This window comes from Dendrobates tinctorius, unplaced genomic scaffold (assembly GCF_039654945.1).
Source record: "Dendrobates tinctorius isolate UK_male_01 unplaced genomic scaffold, ASM3965494v1 ptg000057l, whole genome shotgun sequence".
Lineage (NCBI taxonomy): Eukaryota > Metazoa > Chordata > Amphibia > Anura > Dendrobatidae > Dendrobates > Dendrobates tinctorius.
This window is the reverse complement of record NW_027361725.1, coordinates 23,789,653-23,810,173: the sequence shown is the minus strand read 5'-3', so window position 1 is coordinate 23,810,173 and position 20,521 is coordinate 23,789,653. Positions and strand designations below refer to the sequence as shown.

The 20,521-nt window shown below is 42.8% G+C and overlaps 1 protein-coding gene across 3 annotated transcripts in view; it reads right to left on the bottom strand.

Moving 5' to 3' along the window:
• The window catches only part of SCFD1 (sec1 family domain containing 1), a 178,753-nt gene that overhangs the window by 122,145 nt on the left and 36,087 nt on the right, over window positions 1-20,521 (bottom strand). The gene's annotated exons all lie outside the window — the stretch shown is intronic.

Here is a 20,521-nt window from a genome sequence, read left to right as displayed (position 1 = left end):
CCTTTCTTCAGAGGCGAGGTACCGCTATGGGCGCGGCATGTGCGCCGTCGTACGCTAACCTCTTTCTCGGATACTGGGTGAGGGAGGTTTTTGGCGATGGCGCATGAGATGCAACCCCAGTACAAGCGTGGTACCGATACATTGATGATCTTTTGATCATCTGGCAAGGCTCTAGTGATGATCTCTGTAGTTTTATGAATTATTTGAATATCAATAATTATAACATTAAACTGACATTTAAATTTCATAAACAAAAGATAGATTTTCTAGATATCCAGATTCTTGTGGGTAATGATGGGAGGGTACAAACTGACGTCTTCCGCAAGGAGACGTCGGTGAATGCCCTCCTACATGCTTCATCCGCTCACACGCCATCCACGGTAAGAGCTATCCCGATAGGACAGTTTCTGCGGATCAGACGCCTCTGTTCTACAGAGGAATGTCTTGAGAAGCAGGCACTGGACCTTCGGGATAGATTCTACACGCGTGGTTACAGCAAATGTTGTGTTAAACAAGGATATTCTCGGGCCAAGACGCCTAGCCGTGGCCAGCTACTGTCCGGCTCACATAGATCTACAAACGAGTCTAATCAGATTCGTTTCATTTCTACCTATAATAATAGGTGGAATGATTGGAAACATTCTTAATAGACACTGGCCGGTTCTTAAAACTGAACCTGTTTTTGGTGAATTACTCCCTGCGAGACCATTAATGACAGCAAGAAGAAGCAGCAATTTGAGGGATATGCTGGTTAAGAGCCACTATGTGGCTAGGCCTTCTCTCCCTTTTAACACTGGGAGGCCATGTCAGGGTTGCTTTCCATGTGGGTCTTGCCTAGCATGCCATAAATTGATGTGTGCCAAGGATTTTTGTACATCTGATGGTACCAAAACTTTCCAAATTAGAGAATATATCTCGTGTAGTAGTGATTTTGTTGTCTACTATGCAACATGTCCCTATAGGTTGATTTATGTAGGACTAACATCCAGAGAATTGCGTGTTTGTGTTAGAGAACACGTCAGGGACATTAAGGCAGCTCAACTTGACAACTATGGATTCTGTGTTGGAATGTTCTTCTGAGCCTCTGGATTAATAATTTCAATGGACGAAGCAAGGACTTACCTAATTAACATGTTGGAGCCGACAAGGATAAAATGTTATTTAATAATTAATTCTAATTGTGTGTATATATATATATATATATATATGGCTCTTTTATATGTAAATCTTTCATTGGTTACTCTGTGCCCTTCTCATTGCCCATAAACAAGATGGTGCATTGTGCGTTTTACATTTAATACAGGGTATTTCATTCACTGCGGGTAGCGTGTGCCGACGACCGTCCTCCATCGTGCGTCAGTGATGGCATCATTAGGGGGGGTGTGTGCTGTGTGATGGAGGATGGAATACTAATTTCCCCATTCACCGCCTTCTGAGGCCAGATGTCACGTCACGCTCGGGATGTCACGTCACGCTCTGGATGTCCCGCCTCCACACGCTCATGTGATGTGGTTGAAAGCCCGCCTACTATACTGCACTCATTGGATGTCAGTAATCATGGCAGTATATTTAACGATGGCGCTGGGAACACAATGCGCACTGCCCCCGAGGAAGCCACAGCGAAACGCGCGTCGGGGCATCTGCGCTTTGGCTGTGCATCCATCATGGGTAAGCTTTGTATGGGGTGGTTTCTGTGATTATTTATATGCTAATTTTGTACTTTTGGACTATTGTCTAGTGGGCACACTGTGTGGGACACCGTACTTATTAGCTTAATAGTGGAGTTTTTTTTGACTCCTTGCTATAATGCCCCCTCTGCATTGTTTACATGGACATATCCTATGTTTAGGTGTCATTGCTGATTGTTTGCACTATGCATTTTAATTATTATTTTTATCATTTTTTGTAAGTAGGGAATTGACATGTCCTCTTTATCTTTCTGATGGTACCAACCATTGCTTCTATGGTTATATAGCTGCCCGCCTGTTCTTGAGTATGTCTATTTTACTATTTTTTTATTGTCATTGGTATTCATGTGATTTTCAATAAAGACATGGATTTTTTACTTATATCTGTCTTTGGTTATTGTTTTGATATAACAAAACCTTTAATGATATTTGGACTTTAATGGCTCTTTGAAAGTTTGTTTATGTGTTCTATAGTATTTGTGAGAGTATCCTTGTGATAAGGAATATTTATCTTATAACCCAGTTTTCCCTATATGTACTTTTAGAAGTAGTATTCAGCGGGTGAAATAAGTATTGAACACGTTATCAATTTTCTAAGTAAATCCATTTCTAAAGGTGCAATTGTCATGAAATTCTCACGAGATATCGGTAACAACCCATCTAATCCACACAGGCAAAGAAATCAAACCCTAGGTGTCCATAAATTATGTGTAATAATGAGAAAAAACACAGAAAAAGTATTGAACACACTTATTGAAATGTATTTAATACTTTGTGCAAAAGCCTTTATTGGTGATGGCAGCTTCACGATGCCTCCTGTATGGAGAAACTAGTCACAGGCATTACTCAGGTGTGATTTTGACCCATTCTTCCACACAAGTACTCTTCAAATCCTGAAGGTCCCGTGGGCTCCTATGAACTCTGAGCTTCAGTTCCTTCCATAAATTTTCTATTGGATTAAGGTCAGGTGATTCTAGCAGCTTTATTTTCTTTCTGAAACCAACTGAGCTTCCTAGTCTATGTGTTTGGGATCATTGTCTTGCTGAAATGTCCACCCTCATTTCAACTTCATCCTGGTAGATGGCAGCAGACTTTTATAAAGCATGTCTCAGAACATTTGTCCATTCATTAATCATTCCTTCAATAACATGAAGTTTGCCAGTGCCGTATTCTGAAAAACAGCCCCACACCATGATGTTCCCAACTCAAAACTTCACTGTTGATATGGTGTTTTTGGGGTGATAGAGGCAGTGCCTTTTGGCTTCTAAACATGGTGTATATTATGGCTTCCAAACAGTTAATTTTGGCATACAAGCCATGGAGTGCATTACTTATGATTTTCTTTGATATAATTGTACCTGCGGATCCCAGGTCGTTCTGTAGCTCTTCACAGATGGCTTTTGGACAACTGTTCTGATAACTCTTTTTAGTCCTCTATGTGAAATCTTGCGGGGGGAGTATCTGGTAGTGGCTGGTTTAGGGTGAAATGATGTTCCGTCCACTACTGGATTATGGCCCCAAACGTCCTCACTGAAACCTTCAGTAGTTTAGTAAAAATTCTTCTGTAATCAATTCCATCAGTATGTTTTGCAGCAATAAAGTAGTGAAGGTCTTGAGAATGTCTTGAGACAGCTCACTTGTTTCACCCATCATGTAATGTTTCTTGTGTGACACCTTGGTAATGAGACACTTTTTATAGGCAATGAGTTAAACCAGCTAATACTTTTTACCAAGTGACAGGATTACTTTTTAATTACTGATAGATTTCAGCTGGTATCATGACTTTCCATGGCTTTTTGCACCTCTCTTTCTTCATGTGTTAAATACTTTTTCTCTGTGTGATTTCTCATAATTGCGCAAAGAAACAAGACAGAGAAAGGGAGCGCTCCCTGTGTAATACCGCAGGGTGAGCGACAGGATGGCAGAATGTATGTCACTCACCTGAACAAGTTGTGTGCGGCCCAACTCCAATGCAGTTATAGAACCAAATGATAGAAGGCTGCTGTTCCAGCCGCTGAACTCCCACCCAGCAGTGGAGAGGAGAATCAAGTTACGGGAGAAAAAGTGAAGCAGTGGTGTCTGGGAGCTGCCAAGGAGGAATGGTGGACCAGGTGTAGAGGGGATCAGATTTCTTTTAGAAAAATATAAAACATGTTTGCGAGTTTGATCAACACCCTCTTCACTTACCTGAAGGAGAGCGTTGCTTCAACTCCGAAACAATGTTTTATAGGCTTTTGTTTATTTACCCATGTACTGTGAGAATTTCATGTCATTAGCACATTTAGAAATATATTTATTTGGAAAATTGGTGATGTGTTCAATAATTATTCCACCCACTTTATGTAACGCTGATGTGTTTAGCACATGAAAAATGGGCTGAGCAATTTAAAAGTGGAGCTAATACACCTCTGTGACACCTACTAAAGAGGTTGTCCATTCTGTGACATTTGGCAGAAGGGGTCCTAAATGTCGGGAAGATGCTTGTCCCATCAATTTCAAGCAAAGACACTTCCACAGACATGGGCAGCCAACTCTTCTGACAGTACGCGACTGGACATAATAACAAGATCCGCATCTATCATATATCTGTGCATTTCCAATCAATATACTGTAAATGTCCAAGATGGAACAAACCCTTTAAGTATGCTATTGGAATTGTCAGGTCATATGAGGTTTATGACCTATGCGCACATCAATATCAGGTCAGAGGAGGTCCAAATCTGACACCTCCACTGATTAGCTGCTATTCATTCCAACATGAAACCTCGTGTATTTGGAGTCGCCTATGAAATATGATCCCTTGAGATTAATGGTAATTTGTAGGTATGACATTCTTTGTTAATTTATTCATTCCAACATGAAGTAAACACAGAACAGAGCTGCCCCGTTCCGTGTGCGGTAGCTGCTGCTCCGTACTGAACAATGGCATAGGAGCTGATCTGTAGTACTTAGCAGCGACAGCAACAAAGTGAATGGAGCAGCACAGAGCAACTCTGTTCAATGTATTCATCCGGTCACTGCTGTAGCACCTGCGGCGATCCCTGGGCACTGTGCTTGGGGCGTGCACGCGCCATCTTTTTTAAAGGGGCCGTGCACGTCGTTCTAAAGTGTCCCCGGCCAACAGATGGGAGACACTTAATATTTAAGGCACCTCCACTTGCATGGAGGTGCCTGTGCAACATTGTTAGTCTGTTCCCAGGACACTTGCTAGTTCTCAGGTCCCTGTCCATTAGTACCCGTTAGTTCAACTAGTGTCTGCCCATCCCTAACCCTACCTGCTGTTTCTTGCTTTGATCTGGTTAGTCCATGCTAGTACGTGTCGTGCCAGTCTGTAATCTGTATATCAGCTGGACCTGCCTACACCTGCAGTGTCAATCTGTATATCAGCTGGATCCGCCTGAACTTGCCAGTGCTTATCTGTATATCAGCTGTACTCTCCTTCTGGGCTGTTCCAGCTACTTGTCCATTTGGGATCAGCTGCCATGCGTCCGTGGTCTGTCCTGGAGTAGGACCTGGCGTCCATCGGGAGCCAAGCCTAACTCCACCATCAGAGCCTCTAGTGAAGAGTCCAAGCTATCCTCGGACCGCGGCAGAGTGGTTCCACCACTCCTGTTACAGCCACCAAGCTGAACAGAGGATGTGCCTCAATTTGAGAGGTATAAATCTTCTCAATATACATTAAAGACCTCCACAATCTGATATTGGAAAATTATCCTATGGAGTGATCGGCAGGTATTATGCACCTGTCCTGTACTAGGTGCATGGGAATAACCCTTTAAGTTCTGTGAAGACACGCTTCAGAATTAACAAAAGACTATTCTCAAACCTGAAAAATAAATCCACCCAGTGCATCCTAATGACTGCCAATTCACAAATTGACATAACCTGAACTGGGCAAAAAATGTGATCCTCTACAATTCATCCTAAATGATAAAGTAGGATAAAATGTCAGAAATTTCATTTTAAGTCCTAAGGTTTTTTCATACAGTGTAAGATTTTAGCCTACAGTCATGGCCAAAAGTTTTGAGAATGACACAAATATTATATTTTCACATGATCTGCTGCCCTCTGGTTTTTATGTGTGTTTGTCAGATGTTTTTATCACATACAGAAATATAATTGCAATCATATTATGAGTAACAAAAGGTTATATTGACAGTTAGAATTAATTAATGCAGCAAGTCAATATTTGCAGTGTTGACCCTTCTTCTTCAGGACCTCAGCAATTCTCCCTGGCATGCTCTCAATCAACTTCTGGATCAAATCCTGACTGATAGCAGTCCATTCTTGCAAAATCAATGCTTTTATTTTGTCTGAATTTGAAGGTTTTTGTTTGTCCACCCGTCTCTTGATTATTGACCACAAGTCCTCAATGGGATTAAGATCTGGGGAGTTTCCAGGCCATGGTCCCAAAATCTCTATGTTTTGTTCCCTGAGCCATTTAGTTATCACCTTTGCTTTATGGCAAGTTGCTCCATCATGTTGAAAAAGGCATTGTTGATCGCCAAACTGCTCTTGGACGGTTGGGAGAAGTTGCTCTTGGAGGACATTCTGGTACCATTCTTTATTCATGGCTGTGTTTTTAGGCAAGACTGAGAGAGAGCCCATTCCCTTGGCTGAGAAGCAACCCCACACATGAATGGTTTCAAGATGCTTGACAGTTGGCATGAGACAAGACTGGTGGTAGCGCTCACCTGGTCTTCTCCGAATAAGCCGTTTTCCAGATGTCCCAAACAATCGAAAAGGGGATTCATCAGAGAAAATGACTTTACCCCAGTCCTCAGCAGTCCACTCCCTGTACCTCTTGCAGAATATCAGTCTGTCCATGATGTTTTTTCTGGAGAGAAGTGGCTTCTTTGCTGCCCTCCTTGAGACCAGGCCTTGCTCCAAGAGCCTCACAGTGCATGCAGATGCACTCACACCTGCCTGCTGCCATTCCTGAGCAAGCTCTGCACTGCTGGTAGCCCGATCCCACAGCTGAAACACTTTTAAGAGACGGTCCTGGCGCTTGCTGGTTTTTCTTGGGCGCCCTGGAGCCTTTTTGGCAACAAGGGAACCTCTCTCCTTGAAGTTCTTGATGATGCGATAGATTGTTGACTGAGGTGCAATCTTTCTAGCTGCGATACTCTTCCCTGTTAGGCCATTTTTGTGCAGTGCAATGATGACTGCACGTGTTTCTTTAGAGATAACCATGGTTAACAGAAGAGAAACAATGATGCCAAGCACCAGCCTCCTTTTAAAGTGTCCAGTGGTGTCATTCTTACTTAATCATGACAGATTGATCTCCAGCCCTGTCCTCATCAACACCCACACCTGTGTTAATGGAGCAATCACTGAAACGATATTAGCTGGTCCTTTTAAGGCAGGGCTGCAATGATGTTGAAATGTGTTTTGGGGGATAAAGTTAATTTTCTAGGCAAATATTGACTTTGCAAGTAATTGCTGTTAAGCTGATCACTCTTTATAACATTCTGGAGTATATGCAAATTGCCATTAGAAAAAATGAAGCAGTAGACTTTGTAAAAATTAATATTTGTGTCATTCTCAAAACTTTTGGCCATGACTGTACACTAGATGGCTGGAGACCTCTTGTGGACGTAAAAGGGCACTAGCTTTAAATTTATGGATAAAAATAGGAATTAAGATAGAAAATTGTTAACATGAGAGTTGAAATCCCTTTTTTGTGGAAATCCTGGTTACTAAAATTCACTTTATTCTTTGCTCCTCATGGTTCCGCAGTCCTATCCTCCTTCTCCCATTCAAGTAGTGAAAACGTAACAGTCAAACAACTCAAGATTATAGGATTTTCTGGATTATCATAGGGAAAATACAACAGCAGGATCTATGTAGGCACGTTCATATCACTGGCTGTGTTACAGGCTCAGGACACAGGTAGGTCTCATTCCCTTGCGGGAAGGTTCCTTTCTCCTTCTGTACTTGTGAGTGTCTTCTATTGCTCATGTTTATTGTTCTTGTCTATATTTTCCCCTTTTCACATGTAAAGCGCCATGGAATAAATGGCGCTATAAAAATGTGTAATACCGTATATACTCGAATATAAGCAGAGATTTTCAGCCCATTTTTTTGGGCTGAAAGTTCCCCTCTCGGCTTATATTCGAGTCATATACGCCAGGGGGTCGGAGGGGGAGCGGGGGTGTCAGGTCATACTTACCCCTCCTGGCGCGGTCTCTGCAGCCCCCTGCTTGTCCCACGGTCTCCCTTCCTTCCTTCAGTGGTCACATGGCACCGCTCATTAAAACTCATGAATATGCGCAGTTCTCTGGAGACGTACAGTCACCGACGTATCATTATTCTAGAAATGTAATAGTACTCTAGAGTCGTGCAGTCACTGGTTTAATAGTGACCTACAGCCGGTAGTACTCTAGAGCCGTGCAGCCCTAGTGCAATAGTAACCTAGAGCCGTCCATTCACTGGCGTAATAGTAATCTTCTGCCACGCAGTCTCTAGTGGAATAGTAAGTCCTGTGTCATAGCACACAAGAGCCATGCAGTCGATGGTGTAATAGTTACCCCTTGCTGCTGTTTTCTGTGGCACGATCCACTCTATGTCCACCCAGGTACATTGGACATGATAAAACTTGCCATATGGCGTCTGCCTGGTAGAAGTTTTCACTCGCACGTTTTGCCTCGGAGATCTGATTTTGTCACACAGCTGTTGTGGTTTCTGCTATTGCAGATCTGTACTTTGATTCTCGGCGGTGCAGGACTCACATAATGATGCGGGAGCCTCGGCACAGCAAATGCTTCCATATCTCCTGATCACAGACACTCGCCCTTCATTTTCCTGCAGCCCCTCTCCGGACGCTGGCATCACACTGCTCTAAGCAGAATAATGAGCGGCTTCTGTCCCTTCACGTCTGCAGTGTTTGGGCCGGACTTCCAGCTGGATAGAAGTCAAGTCTGTGTGACCCGGCAATTTTCTGCTGTGGCTGAGTGGATAAAGAAGCTGACCACAACTCGCAGATCCAGTAGTTGGAACCCTGTCGCACAACAGAGAGTAGAGTTTAGTCTCCCTCTGATTCCAGGCCTACTGTTCTAGTGTCAAAAGAATTGACTGGTCAGAATATACTTTAATACAGACTGCGTGGTACGGCTTACTACATGTGAAGCCATTATTCAGTATCCAGACCTAGACCGTAACACAGAATTGACTGTATCCTATACACTTCTCCGGTTTCTCTCCACTCTGATTTGGTCAGGGCCATATCCGCTATCCAGGCTTCAGACGCACCACCTATCAGGTACAGTGGTTGAAACGGCTGTATTTCAGTGGAGACATGTCTGGGGATGACTGCTTCAGTGGTACTGGTGTCTTTTACTGTGTTCAGGTGAGTCAGACGCTCTCGCCTTTAGGTTCCTCACCTTCTATTGCAGCAGTATTCTATCCGTTATCGAGCACTTCAATAGTCCTCTAGCAGACACGTTTAGTCGATACATGCCGTCTTTCCGGTAACTCAAACGTACCTGAGGTCCATCGACTACACCGGTTCGGCTCTTCTGTCCCATTGTCAGGTGAGTCAGAAGCGCCCTCTCTCACACTCCTCAGGGTCATTTGCATCTTCTGTCTAAGTTCCCGTCTAATCACCATTCAGGGTGAGGTCCGGGCATTTATTACTTCTGGCGGGATGCAGCTGCGGTTACAGGCCGCTTTCAGGTGAGTCAAAGACCTTCAGCTGCATATTTCATAGTCAGTAACATCTGTGGTTTGTTAACAGTTAAACGTAAGATCTACCACGTCCAAACGGAGTGAATCTTGGTACCACATATCGGATCTCGGTAGTAAGTGGATACTCCACCTTCAGGAACGTCAGTCACTCTCATGTCAAGTATGGATGGTCGCAGTTGTACTGCAGCACGCTCTGGACCCTAAGTGTGAGTGGCTCCACAGGAGTTTAGACACGCCTTCTGAAGTTTTTTTTTTTTTGAGCTTACCTGTAACTGCCTAGTTGGTCAGTTTACAATACTGTCTGCAGGCTATCTTTACCGCCCGTTGTGGTACACCTATCATTAATGTTTGGCCAATAGTACTTATCTATTCTTTGTTATAAACACCGGATAAAGCCTCCAGCAGCTAAGAGATGCGTCTTCCGACCGTGACTGGAACAAGTATCCCACCTCAGACAGGAGTGGGATCTGACTCTGCGCAAGCATCGACCAGGATAGAAAACTGCTCCAGTCCTGGATCTAATGATGAGTCTGGTGATAACAAATATCTTCCTTCAGCTAGAATCATATCTTTTCACTGTTATCCTCGGGCGCGTGTTGTCCTAGACTTAGCCAAGGTGGTCTAAACACTGCAATCTCCTCCCTGTTCCAGAGGGTCCTGGATGGATTCGGTCGTTTACATCATCATACGGATTGACCTTTCTTTAGTCAGCCTAGATGTCTTCTGGTGTCTATGTGATCTACCTAGAGCCAACTTCCTTGCAGTTGACAGACTCCATGTTTTTCCATGGACTTCCCTTGCTCGACTGCTCACTTTCAAAGTGTATCTGGACTATTTTTTTCCATACCCATCCTCATCCCTGTATGCTGTATGCCGAGCCAGCAAAATCGTTCCCATCTAAGGGTCCATTTGGCTTACGGTTTCATGAGCGAACTTATCAATAAAGATGTCCCTCTCCAACTTGCCGTTCGGCTCCAATAGGTCAAATTATTAGGTCACCGGAAGGGCAGGCTCTCTCCTTCCTCTGACTAAACCTTGTCGTTCTTCAGTCCATTTTCCTCAGCGTAGCTTGTTGGAGATACAGTATAGGATTGAGTCCATCCTTGTTTTTCAGGTTGAAATTTTCTTCGTTCAGCATTTGTATTCTGTGACTCGCATGATTTTTCCCTTGTTCCAGGAAGCTTTTATCCTGGCCCTGATTTCTTCAGGGCTTCGGACATTTCTGCTTTGTGCAATGGACGGGTTCATTTCCCTTTTTATTTGGTAGCCTTTCCTTTCAGACTCTCATCCACGCCTGGGGTCTCACAGGGTCTGTAGCAGCGGTAGTGCTGTGCTGAGCATCAAAGGTTCAGTGTCCATCATTCTTAATTTTCCTTTCTCTCGTCCGCCTCAGACTTTTCCTTCGTGACGCTCTTGCAACAGGCTACCTAGCCAGAACAAAGGTACTTATCAAGCTCAGGCTTGAAGTGTAGAGGTCCTCTGGCCTCCAGGTCAGCAGCTGCTCGCTGAATCCGGTCGGCATTAGTAGGGTTGCCAGGTTCGGGAAAGATTGCTTTCTTGCGAGTAACACGCACTCTGCTTGGGCAGTGCGTGTCCTCCTGGCGGTACTCTATGGGTCTTTGCCCGGCACCTCTACAGTGTTATGATATATACTCCACAGGTCCACGAGGACCTGTGCCTAGCTTCAGAGAGTGCTGGTTGGAGTTAAAAGACCTCGCAGATGACCTTGCAGGTGACGATGGTGACTTCCTCGTCCTGATTGGAGTTGTCTGCTGTTCCCTCCCCTTGGGGACTGCTTTGGGACGTCCCATGGTTTTCTGTGTCCCCCAATGAAGCGAGAGAAAACAGGATTTTTAGTTGCTTACCGTAAAATCTGTTTCTCTAAGCCTTCATTGGGGGACACCGCACCCTCCCAAGTTGAACAGCGCTGTTTACTGTATTATATTGTTTTTTCTGTGGTTCCTGTCTCGTTTACAGATTGCTTCTCCTACTGCTTTCTCACTGAGTATCCTACTTCCTGTCGGTGGGGTGTACACTGCGGAGGAGGAGCTAACTTTTTTTCTGCATAGTGGCAGCCTCCTAGTGGCAGCACCATACACCCATGGTTTTCTGTGTCCCCCAATGAAGGCTCAGAGGAACAGATTTTACGGTAAGCAACTAAAAATCCTGTTATTTGCTCTTCCTATTAATATGGGGCCAACACCGCATTTATTTAATAAGCACTATAGGAAGGTGATTCCATCATGCCAAATGCTTTAACTTCATCTAACCACTTTCTAACCACTCCTAGATATTTCCAAAGAAACAGTGTGTATGTAAGTGTGTAAGCATTTGGCATGATGGAGTCACATTCCTATGATGCTTATTAAATAAATGCGGTGTTGGCCACCAGGGCTGTGGAGTCGGTAAGCCACAGTTGCGACTCCGACTCCTGGATTTTATCAGGCTCCGACTCCGACTCCTTCATAAATGGCCAATTCATAACAACAAATTTACTGTTGTAAAATATTAAACATCGTGCTTATTCAGTTTCTCACCATCATATAAGTAATCAGACCACTTAGAGCAAAAACTACATTTATTAGAATACAAATAGAATATAGCAAATAACTTTTATAAACTTTTCTAAACTGTAAGTAAATATGCAATAAACACTTTTATGCAGTTAATAAGAAGAAATCTATAAATTTGTCCTCAGAAAAAGTATTGCCTCTGTCAGATCCTCCTTCATGGATGCCCTCAAATCTGATCTAATTATTTTGAGAGCAGAGAACAACCTCTCTACACTAACTTGTGTTGGTGGCAAAGCAGTAACCACTCGGGCAACATCTCTGACAATGTCAGGATACAGAGGAATCGCTTGTTGCACTGTTATTTTTGATGAACGGTCAAATTTCTCAATTTCTTTTAGTGCACATGAAAAATTCTGCTGAAATGTACTGGCTGTGTTCCTTGGTGGGGATGACTCTTCTTCTATGCGGGAACGCTTTGCATGGTCCTTGTGATCCAAATATTTTTCGAAATTAAATTCTTCATCAGTTGATGATGAGGGTGAAGATGTGGCAGGACGACCAAATTCTTCTTGTTCCTCCTGACTGTTCTGCAACCCTTTCATCCTTACTGCTATTTCAAACAGAGCTTCTTTTCCTTTACATAGCTGTTGATCATCTAGAAGAATCCGATGCATTGGGTCTACATAAACAGCTGCCAAAAGAATGTTATTTTGTAATAGTAGCTCCTCTCTCCGTTTCATTGATGTAGCAATGCCACTTGCAATTAACCCTCCTCTTTGGGACAGGCGAAACATCAGGTTCTTCCACACCTTTAAGAAAATACCTGGAGTTAAGTCCTCTGCTTGTAATTTTTTAGTCACTGTAAAGGGGTGCTCTAGCAATTTTTCCAGCTCAGTCACCTGATTCCACTGACTTTCATTTAGCGTCAGTTGAGGGTTAGCCATGTCTACAAGAAAGGTTTTCAGTTCAACCAAGCGCTGAATCATTAAGTAAGTACTGCCCCATCGTGTGGCTTGATCAACAATTGCCCCTTTTCCAGCACGTCTCTTCAAAATTGAGTCAACTTTAGGGGTTCTGGCAACAGTAGCCAATTTTCTCACCTTGCCAATCAGTGCAGCAGCATGTCCTTCTTGCAGACTGTCTCTTATAGCCAGCTGTAGCGTATGCACAACACAGCGCATGTGATGAATGAAAGAACATATTGACACAGTTTCAACAAGATCATCTAAACTATCATGTTGCTGTTCATCTGAAGCAACTTCAGTTTGCTCCTCAGTTACAATACTGTGTTCCTCTATTTCAAACATTTCTGTGTCTGTGGACCCAGAATGTTCTTCTAGCTGCTGGTCACCATCATTACTCTCATTCATTAGCTTAATAGTACTTATCATATTTGAAGCATTGTCAGTTACGACAGAAAGAACTTGCTCTTTTTTAAGTTCATAGTCTTGCAGAACCTTTTCCACCAAGACCTGGAGAAACTCACTGGTGTGATGAGCTTTGGTGTCTTTTACTGCCAATGTCTTGGTAACTATTTCATTTTTGTCACAAACAAATCGGACATTGATGGCAAAATAGTTCACTCTGTGACGTGTGCAGGCATCCATTTTAAGAAACAGAAAGCGTCCCTTGAGAGTTTTTTTAAGTTCTTCTTTTTGTTTAAAAGCTTCTTCGATTACTAATTTTCTAATACTCTCTCTCTCCAGAGAAACACCAAGCTTGCGGGCCATTTCCCCATTCAGACACATAAAAGCTGGTCGTGAAAATAATGAAATAGGCACACTATCCTTTACAACAAGCTCTATGATCTGTTTTTTAAATGTATCTACTGTCATTGTCACAGTAACTTTGTCATTGACAAAATATCTTGCAACTGATGGCTGCAAAGTTCTCTGCTCCTTTGTTTGGCTGGAAGAGCTGGGCACTGGTTCATTGGTTTGGATGCAGTCTTTCTCATCCACTGCTTTCAGTACTTCTGGATGAAAGCGCTGTAAATGTCTCTTTAGATTAGAAGCTCTGGTAGGAGCATTTTTATCTTTGCCTGAATATGCACTTATCTTGGCTTCACAGCATTTGTTTTCGTCTGGATCATTTGTCATACACTGACAGACATAATGTTTTCTATCTTGAGTGATGGTGAAATGTTCAAATACAGCTGATTTAATGTGATGCTTCTTTGACATTCTCAGGTTTTTAATTCTGCATTCACAATCCAAATGACAATTGTTTTTCCTAAAAACAATTGTACAAAATTATTGCCAGGTCGTACAACTGATATAGTGGTCAGTAATACTGTTATTATTCCTCATGTACTCACAGTTAACTGATGCAAAGTTTGTTGAAAGGATAATACTTCTTACAGTCTTCCTCTTCTGAGTAGCAGGCAGCTGTGAGATGCTTGGAAGACACACACCTAGTATGATCTAGTCTAGAGGAGGAGCTTTACTACTAAGAATTTGCAACACATTTTCACTTTCAGTTTCATACATTGTAAGTAGGGGGGTTGGGGCAGCATGAGGTTAACCAAGTATAAGATTAGATAAGGGCAGTGGAGAATGGTGACACACAAGAAGTAAGAAATGTCTCTATCTCCAGCAGAACTGCTTATCACTGTTGTTCATAGTTTGATAGAACATATATATTTGAGTAACATTTATAAAATTCATATGAAAGTTCAATTATGAAATATTAATACATTTTTTTTTAAAGCTGGAGTCGGAGTCGGTACATTTCTACCGACTCCGACTCCAACCAAAACTAACTCCGACTCCACAACTCCGACTCCACAGCCCTGTTGGCCACATAGTAATAGAAAGAGTAAGGCTGCGTTCACACGTCGCGTTTTTTTCACGTTTTTGCGGCGGTTTTTAACGCGCGTTTTTGCCGTGAAAACGCAAAAAAAAAACAGCATCCCATGCATTCCTATATGATTCCCCAATGCTGTGCTAATGCTGCGGATTTTCCCGCGGCGGAATCGCCCGGGAAGGCTGCGCGGGACGCTGGAAGGTGAATATAACCCGATTTTTTATTATTTTTAACATTAGATCTTTTTACTACTGATGCTGCATAGGCAGCCTTAATAGTAAAAAGTTGGTCACACTCGTCAAACACTATGTTTGACGAGTGTGACCGACCTGTCAATCAGTTCTCCAAGCGATGCTATAGATCGCTTGGAAAATGCTAGCATTCTGCAAGCTAATTAGGCTTGCAAATCGCTAGGTTTTCCGTGGGAAAATCGCAGGAATTTAAAATGTGATTTTCCCGCGGAATGGAATTCCGGAATTCCCACGGAAGTTACTGCGGGATTTCCGTAACGTGTGCACATAGCCTAAAGGTTTAGGCTATGTGCCCACGCTAGCGTTTTTAAACGCTCAGGAAAAGGATCCCCTTTCCCAGAAAACGCGCGTCTTTTTCCACGCGTTTCTTGCGCGGTTTTTGACGCGTTTTTTGACACGCGATTTCTGGGAACATTGGGGATGGCTAAAAACGCTGAGCAATGCGGGAATTAATGAGCATGCTGCGTTTTTAGCCGCTAAGCGATTCCTGAGCGGTTTTTGGCACAAAAAGCCAAAAACGCATGCTAATTAATTTGATGCATCTTTAAGCATTTCTGCAGCGTCTGATCCGGCACAAACGCTGCGGAAACGCTTAACAAAACGCATCATGGGCACACAGCCTTAATGTACACATCTCTAGGCTAGAGTGATAGTTAATGAGGGAACTACATGAAAGTATTTGCTCACTAGAAGCAAATAGCAAAAGCAGATTATAAATCTGCTCTATCCATTTATCCATATCTGTCTATCCATATTGTATCTGTACCAAAAAGAATGAAAGCCGGGTAGTACACAGACTAACACTCCTTTTTTTAGCACCAGTCAGGTACACCTCATAGCTGCCCAAATTGACGCCCAGGACAGACATTGCTCGTGTTCAGTAACACATCAACATCAACTGATAGTTGGAATAAATAGACTGCATTCATCACCACATCTTCTTAAGGTGCAGGCTTTATTTTCAAGTGTAGGGGTGTGCAGTATGAGGTTGTGCAGCAGCTGAGGTTCTGCAGCAGCTGAGGTTCTGCCCCCCCCCCAGGTTTGATCCTGGTTACGCCCATGGTATGAATGTAGCCTGAGGATCTAGGCTTTGTCTTAGCTGAGACAATTAACAAAAAAGTGTGAAACAACTGAAAATATGTCTTATATTCTAGGTTCTTCAAAGTAGCCACCCTTTGCTTTGATTACTGCTTTGCACACTCTTGGCATTCTCTTAATGAGGTTCAAGAGGTAGTCACCGGAAATGGTTTTCACTTCACAGGTGTGTCACGTTTAATAAGTGGGATTTCTTGCCTTATAAATGGGGTTGGGACCATCAGTTGTGTTGTGCAGAAGTCTGGTGGATAAACAGCTGATAGTCCTGCAGAATAGACTGTTAGAATTTTTATTATGGCAAGAAGAAAGCAGCTAAGTAAAGAAAAACGAGTGGCCATCATTACTTTAAGAAATAAAGGTCAGTCAGTCAGAAAAATTGGGAAAACTTTGAAAGTGTCCCCAAGTGCAGTGGCAAAAACCATCAAGCGCTACAAAGAAACTGGCTCACATGAGGACAGGCCCAGGAAAGGAAGACCAAGAGTCACCTCTGCTGCGGAGGATAAGTTCATCCGAGTCACCAGCCTCAGAAATCGCAGGTTAACAGCAGCTCGGATTAGAGACCAGGTCAATGCCACACAGAGTTCTAGCAGCAGACACATCTCTACAACAACTGTTAAGAGGAGACTTTGTGCAGCAGGCCTTCATGGTATAATAGCGGCTAGGAAACAACTGCTAAGGACAGGAAACAAGCAGAAGAGACTTGTTTGGGTTAAAGAACACAAGGAATGGATATTAGACCAGTGGAAATCTGTGCTTTGGTCTGATGAGTCCAAATTTGAGATCTTTGGTTCCAACCACCGTGTCTTTGTGCGACGCAGAAAAGGTGAACGGATGGACTCTACATGTCTGGTTCCCACGGTGAAGCATGGAGGAGGAGGTGTGATGGTGTGGGGGTGCTTTGCTGGTGACACTGTTGGGGATTTATTCAAAATTGAAGGCATACTGAACCAGCATGGCTACCACAGCATCTTGCAGTGGCATGCTATTCCATCCGGTTTGCGTTTAGTTGGACCATCATTTATTTTTCAACAGGACAATGACCCCAAATACACCTCCAGGCTGTGTAAGGGCTATTTGACCAAGACGGAGAGTGATGGGGTGCTACGCCAGATGACCTGGCCTTCAGTCACCAGACCTGAACCCAATTGAGATGGTTTGGGGTGAGCTGGACCGCAGAGTGAAGGCAAAAGGGCCAACAAGTGCTAAGCATCTCTGGGAACTCCTTTAAGACTGTTGGAAGACCATTTCTGGTGACTACCTCTTGAAGCTCATCAAGAGAATGCCAAGAGTGTGCAAAGCAGTAATCGAAGCAAAAGGTGGCTACTTTGAAGAACCTAGAATATAAGACATATTTTCAGTTGTTTCACACTTTTTTGTTAATTATATAATTCCACATGTGTTAATTCATAGTTTTGATGCCTTCAGAATGAATCTACAATTTTCATAGTCATGAAAATAAAGAAAACTCTTTGAATGAGAATGTGTGTCCAAACTTTTGGTCTGTACTGTATATATGTAATCGGTATTACATAATGTATTATATATTTACAATTTATTACAGTTTTTTGGGTTCTAAAGTTGTATTCCAATAAATATATTACGTTCTATCTAAATATCTTGATTATTGGATAATAAAAATGATTAAATGTCTGATGTTCACATTGTACTACAATACATTTTTCAATTAAATATAAGCAATATATGTGGGAGTCGGAGTCGTGGAGTCGGAGTCGGTGTAAGGGAAATTGAGGAGACGGAGTCGCAGGTTTGGCTTACGGACTCCACAGCCCTGGTTTTTTGCTGCTGTTGCAGTAAAAATTGCATAATTATTTCAGCAATTTTTTAAAATCAAGGGAAAATTGAGCGCTTTTACTACCATTTTAGTAAAAAAAAAAAAAAAAAAAAAAAAAGCACCACAGCCACAACGTGTGAACGCAGTCTCAAGGACTATGTTTGTAATAATACTGGATTAGTAATAGACCGTTCCTTACAATGATGTACTTATACATTGCACGCTGGGTGCAGATGTGTGGGGTGTTTTGATATTGGCTGTATTATACTGAGCACTGATCATTGTTCTTAACTCCTTCCATGCTGCTGTCAATGAAAGACGCATTTCAGGGGTGCGGTTCTGACACCTTTCCAGACACCCATCTTCGCTCCCCATGTGCGATTATGTGGTGCTAATGGGTTGCCACAGCGGTACTGGCTCGACTTCACAGGAGACAGAGATGTTACCACTTCTATACGGTAATACAGTTGTACTTCATGATATGCCACAACAGATTGGACATTCACAGGTTTAAGTCCCATAAGGGACTAATAAAAAAAAGAGAAAAAAAAAGGAGAAAAAAAAATTGTCAGAGCCGCTGAATTCACTGATTGGCTGCAGCAGGGTTTGTTATTTTACATTATCGTTTTTGCTGGATGTCCACTTTTCTAAAAGTGGAAAATCCCTTTAAAGCACCACTCCAGTGGGTTTTTTTTTATTTCAGCATTGGAGTGGTGCTACTTACGTAAGGTCCACGCACCTAGAATTATACTTACCAGCTGCCATCTGCAGATCTTCCCGAAACCGCTCCGGTCGGTTCCGCACTGCAATCTTGTGATGGCAACTTCTTATTGACAAGAAGTCAGAAGGGTCACAAGCTCTCAGTGTAAGTCTAAGGGCTCATATCGCTAGTCACTGATGCTGCACTCCCCTCACAGCCTGACCCATGCTGAACTCTTGAGCGTGGGAAAATGCCAGTTCATTCTCCCACACTCCTGAGTTCAGTGCGGGTCAGGCCGGCAGGGAGGGCAGACTCAGTGACGTCAGCGCCTGTCTCTGAAGCAAGCGCTGGCATCATTTCATTCATTCAGCACTAGTTTACAGCTGGGACAGTCGCATTTAGCACCGCTCCTGGTTTTAAATTGTATATGGCCCAGATATGGATAACGGCGTGGAACTGAACGTCGGACAGGTATGGTATATTGTTTGTTTGTTTTTTTTATTTCTTACAGGAGAACGAGGGCGTCACTTGGATTAGCAGAAAACCTCTCCATTACTAAGCCGGGCTTTATGTCACCTTACATTAGAAAGGTGGCATCAACCCCAAAAAATTATCCCATATGCCACCACTACAGGGCAGTGGGAAGAGAAAAGCTAAGTGCTGGAACTGGTGCATCTTGGAGATGCACCATTTCTGGGGCGGCTGGGGGCAGATGTTTGTAGCCGGGGGGGGGGGGGGGCAAATGGCCATGGTCCCTTCCTAGGCAATGAATATCTGCCCTCAGTCACTGGCTTTCCACTCTGGCGAAGAAAATTGCGAGGGAGACCACCACGCCATTTTTTCCCCGAAAAGATTCTTTTATTAAATACACACATGTCCCATAATTTGCACATACACTATACTAATTATATTGGTCACTGACATCTACAGCAAAGATTAAGAGACCACTTCCAAATTTTCAGTTTGTCTGATTTTTCTCTTTATAGGTATATTTGAGTAAAATGTAAATTGTTGTTTTAGTCTATAAACTTCTGACAACATGTCTCCGAATTTCCAAGTAATCAATTTTGTATTTTTTTTCTGAAAAGGAGAAATGGTCAAAATTCAAAACAAAAAAAACAAACAGTGCTTTCAGACCTCAAATAATGCAAAGAAAACAAGTTCATAATCATTTAGAAACAACAATACTAATGTTTTAACTCAGGAAGAGTTCAGAAATCAATATTTTGTGGAATAGCCATGAATTTTAAAAACAGCTTTCATGCGTCTTGGCATGCTTGCCACCAGTCTTTCACACTGCTTCTGGCGCAAAAATGTATGCAGTTCTTCTTTGTTTATTGGCTTGTGACTATCCAACATCCTCCTGATTACATTCCAGAGGTTTTCAATGGGGTTCAGATCTGGAGAATGGGCTGCCCATGACAGGGTTTTGATGTGGTGGTCTCTTCATTTTTGCCAGAGCTGTATATATCTAACTATTCTGCATGTGTTTACAAACTATGTCTTCTATCCTGTCGGCTCCTGCATTGATTTTACAGAAGTCGACAAATGAATTACCGGCTATTCTTCTATGTATTTCTGCACGAAATATAAATATCTTTTCTATTTGTTCTATTCTAGCCAGTCAGTGTGATTTTACAGTAGCCTCATATGAATTGCCGACTTTTCTAAGGATGCCGGTGCGTAAAAATCAGACAGCACTCGCATGGTGCGAGTGCTGTGCAATTTATTTTTCGCACCCATTGACTTGCATTGGAGAGTCTCGTCCCAGATCCGCAGCATGCTGCGATTTTTTTCTCAGTCCGATTTCAGCTGAGAAAAAAAATCATAGATGAGATGTCACCCATTGAATAACATTGGGCCGAGTGCAATCCGATTTTTTATCGGATCGCACTTGTCCGTATTTCTTGCAAGTGAGTATGAGCCCTAAGAGAGAGAAGTTCTCCTTCTCATAGATTTACATTGCGAAGTGGCCTCCGGCTCGCTAAGCA